Source organism: Leuresthes tenuis, unplaced genomic scaffold (genome assembly GCF_036924035.1).
Source record: "Leuresthes tenuis unplaced genomic scaffold, fLeuTen1.0.hap1 SCAF_22, whole genome shotgun sequence".
NCBI classification, from domain to species: domain Eukaryota; kingdom Metazoa; phylum Chordata; class Actinopteri; order Atheriniformes; family Atherinopsidae; genus Leuresthes; species Leuresthes tenuis.
In genome coordinates this window covers 383,689-387,899 of record NW_027325376.1, presented here as the reverse complement: position 1 = coordinate 387,899, position 4,211 = coordinate 383,689, and positions in this window count along the sequence as shown.

Below are 4,211 nucleotides of genomic sequence, written 5' to 3'. Positions count from 1 at the left end.
ATCAGACAGAAGCTGGTTTAAATCAGCCTCAGCTGGTTTAAATCAGGCCTCAGCTGGTTTAAATCAGCCTCAACTGGTTTAAATCAGGCCTCAGCTGGTTTAAATCAGACAGAAGCTGGTTTAAATCAGACAGAAGCTGGTTTAAATCAGGCCTCAACTGGTTTAAATCAGACAGAAGCTGGTTTAAATCAGACAGAAGCTGGTTTAAATCAGACAGAAGCTGGTTAAATCAGGCCTCAGCTGGTTTAAATCGGGCCTCAACTGTTTAAATCAGACAGAAGCTGGTTTAAATCAGGCCTCAGCTGGTTTAAATCAGGCCTCAGCTGGTTTAAATCAGGCCTCAGCTGGTTTAAATCAGACAGAAGCTGGTTTAAATCAGGCCTCAGCTGGTTTAAATCGGGCCTCAACTGGTTTAAATCAGACAGAAGCTGGTTTAAATCAGGCTTTAGCTGGTTTAAGTCAGGCCTCAGCTGGTTTAAATCAGGCCTCAGTCGGTTTAAATCGGGCCTCAGCTGGTTTAAATCAGGCCTCAGCTGGTTTAAATCAGGCCTCAGCTGGTTTAAATCAGGCCTCAGCTGGTTTAAATCAGGCCTCAGCTGGTTTAAATCAGGCCTCAGCTGGTTTAAATCGGGCCTCAACTGGTTTAAATCCAGCCTCTTCCCCTCCTCCAGCCTCTTCCCCTCCTCCAGCCTCTTCCCCTCCTCCTGCCTCTTCCCCTCCTCCAGCCTCTTCCCCTCCTCCTGCCTCTTCCCCTCCTTCCCCTCCTCCTGCCTCTTCCCCTCCTCCTGCCTCTTCCCCTCCTTCCCCTCCTCCAGCCTCTTCCCCTCCTCCAGCCTCTTCCCCTCCTCCTGCCTCTTCCCCTCCTCCTGCCTCTTCCCCTCCTCCAGCCTCTTCCCCTCCTCCTGCCTCTTCCCCTCCTTCCCCTCCTCCTGCCTCTTCCCCTCCTCCTTCCTCTTCCCCTCCTCCAGCCTCTTCCCCTCCTCTAGCCTCTTCCCCTCCTCCTGCCTCTTCCCCTCCTTCCCCTCCTCCTGCCTCTTCCCCTCCTTCCCCTCCTCCTGCCTCTTCCCCTCCTCCTGCCTCTTCCCCTCCTCCAGCCTCTTCCCCTCCTCCAGCCTCTTCCCCTCCTCTAGCCTCTTCCCCTCCTCCAGCCTCTTCCCCTCCTCCAGCCTCTTCCCCTCCTCCAGCCTCTTCCCCTCCTCCTGCCTCTTCCCCTCCTCCTGCCTCTTCCCCTCCTCCTGCCTCTTCCCCTCCTTCCCCTCCTCCAGCCTCTTCCCCTCCTCCTGCCTCTTCCCCTCCTCCAGCCTCTTCCCCTCCTCCAGCCTCTTCCCCTCCTCTAGCCTCTTCCCCTCCTCCTGCCTCTTCCCCTCCTTCCCCTCCTCCTGCCTCTTCCCCTCCTCCTGCCTCTTCCCCTCCTGCTGCCTCTTCCCCTCCTCCTGCCTCTTCCCCTCCTCTAGCCTCTTCCCCTCCTCCTGCCTCTTCCCCTCCTTCCCCTCCTCCTGCCTCTTCCCCTCCTCCTGCCTCTTCCCCTCCTCCTGCCTCTTCCCCTCCTCCAGCCTCTTCCCCTCCTCCAGCCTCTTCCCCTCCTCCTGCCTCTTCCCCTCCTCCTGCCTCTTCCCCTCCTCCTGCCTCTTCCCCTCCTCCAGCCTCTTCCCCTCCTCCAGCCTCTTCCCCTCCTCCTGCCTCTTCCCCTCCTCCTGCCTCTTCCCCTCCTCCTGCCTCTTCCCCTCCTCCTGCCTCTTCCCCTCCTCCAGCCTCTTCCCCTCCTCCAGCCTCTTCCCCTCCTCCTGCCTCTTCCCCTCCTCCTGCCTCTTCCCCTCCTCCTGCCTCTTCCCCTCCTCCTGCCTCTTCCCCTCCTTCCCCTCCTCCAGCCTCTTCCCCTCCTCCAGCCTCTTCCCCTCCTCCTGCCTCTTCCCCTCCTCCTGCCTCTTCCCCTCCTCCTGCCTCTTCCCCTCCTCCTGCCTCTTCCCCTCCTCCTGCCTCTTCCCCTCCTTCCCCTCCTCCAGCCTCTTCCCCTCCTCCTTCCTCTTCCCCTCCTCTAGCCTCTTCCCCTCCTCCCCTCCTCCAGCCTCTTCCCCTCCTCCAGCCTCTTCCCCTCCTCCTGCCTCTTCCCCTCCTCCTGCCTCTTCCCCTCCTCTAGCCTCTTCCCCTCCTCCTGCCTCTTCCCCTCCTTCCCCTCCTCCAGCCTCTTCCCCTCCTCCAGCCTCTTCCCCTCCTCCTGCCTCTTCCCCTCCTCTAGCCTCTTCCCCTCCTCCTTCCTCTTCCCCTCCTCCTTCCTCTTCCCCTCCTCCAGCCTCTTCCCCTCCTCCTGCCTCTTCCCCTCCTCCTGCCTCTTCCCCTCCTCCTGCCTCTTCCCCTCCTTCCCCTCCTCCAGCCTCTTCCCCTCCTCCTGCCTCTTCCCCTCCTCCAGCCTCTTCCCCTCCTCCAGCCTCTTCCCCTCCTCTAGCCTCTTCCCCTCCTCCTGCCTCTTCCCCTCCTTCCCCTCCTCCAGCCTCTTCCCCTCCTCCAGCCTCTTCCCCTCCTCCTGCCTCTTCCCCTCCTCCAGCCTCTTCCCCTCCTCCAGCCTCTTCCCCTCCTCCTGCCTCTTCCCCTCCTCCTTCCTCTTCCCCTCCTCTAGCCTCTTCCCCTCCTCCAGCCTCTTCCCCTCCTCCTGCCTCTTCCCCTCCTCCTTCCTCTTCCCCTCCTCCTGCCTCTTCCCCTCCTCCTGCCTCTTCCCCTCCTCCAGCCTCTTCCCCTCCTCTAGCCTCTTCCCCTCCTCCTTCCTCTTCCCCTCCTCCTGCCTCTTCCCCTCCTCCAGCCTCTTCCCCTCCTCCTGCCTCTTCCCCTCCTCCTGCCTCTTCCCCTCCTCCAGCCTCTTCCCCTCCTCTAGCCTCTTCCCCTCCTCCTTCCTCTTCCCCTCCTCCTTCCTCTTCCCCTCCTCCTTCCTCTTCCCCTCCTCCTGCCTCTTCCCCTCCTCCAGCCTCTTCCCCTCCTCTAGCCTCTTCCCCTCCTCCTTCCTCTTCCCCTCCTCCTGCCTCTTCCCCTCCTCCAGCCTCTTCCCCTCCTCCTGCCTCTTCCCCTCCTCCTGCCTCTTCCCCTCCTCCAGCCTCTTCCCCTCCTCCAGCCTCTTCCCCTCCTCTAGCCTCTTCCCCTCCTCCTTCCTCTTCCCCTCCTCCTGCCTCTTCCCCTCCTCCAGCCTCTTCCCCTCCTCCTGCCTCTTCCCCTCCTTCCCCTCCTCCAGCCTCTTCCCCTCCTCCAGCCTCTTCCCCTCCTCCTGCCTCTTCCCCTCCTCCTGCCTCTTCCCCTCCTCCTTCCTCTTCCCCTCCTCCTGCCTCTTCCCCTCCTCCTTCCTCTTCCCCTCCTCCTGCCTCTTCCCCTCCTCCTGCCTCTTCCCCTCCTCCAGCCTCTTCCCCTCCTCCAGCCTCTTCCCCTCCTCCTGCCTCTTCCCCTCCTCCTGCCTCTTCCCCTCCTCCTTCCTCTTCCCCTCCTCTAGCCTCTTCCCCTCCTCCAGCCTCTTCCCCTCCTCCTGCCTCTTCCCCTCCTCCTTCCTCTTCCCCTCCTCCTGCCTCTTCCCCTCCTCCTGCCTCTTCCCCTCCTCCAGCCTCTTCCCCTCCTCTAGCCTCTTCCCCTCCTCCAGCCTCTTCCCCTCCTCCTGCCTCTTCCCCTCCTCCTTCCTCTTCCCCTCCTCCTGCCTCTTCCCCTCCTCCAGCCTCTTCCCCTCCTCCTGCCTCTTCCCCTCCTCCTTCCTCTTCCCCTCCTCCTGCCTCTTCCCCTCCTCCTGCCTCTTCCCCTCCTCCAGCCTCTTCCCCTCCTCCAGCCTCTTCCCCTCCTCCTGCCTCTTCCCCTCCTCCTGCCTCTTCACCTCCTCCTGCCTCTTCCCCTCCTCCTGCCTCTTCCCCTCCTCCTGCCTCTTCCCCTCCTCCAGCCTCTTCCCCTCCTCCAGCCTCTTCCCCTCCTCCTGCCTCTTCCCCTCCTCCTTCCTCTTCCCCTCCTCTAGCCTCTTCCCCTCCTCCAGCCTCTTCCCCTCCTCCTGCCTCTTCCCCTCCTCCTTCCTCTTCCCCTCCTCCTGCCTCTTCCCCTCCTCCTGCCTCTTCCCCTCCTCCAGCCTCTTCCCCTCCTCCTGCCTCTTCCCCTCCTTCCCCTCCTCCTGCCTCTTCCCCTCCTCCTTCCTCTTCCCCTCCTCCAGCCTCTTCCCCTCCTCTAGCCTCTTCCCCTCCTCCTGCCTCTTCCCCTCC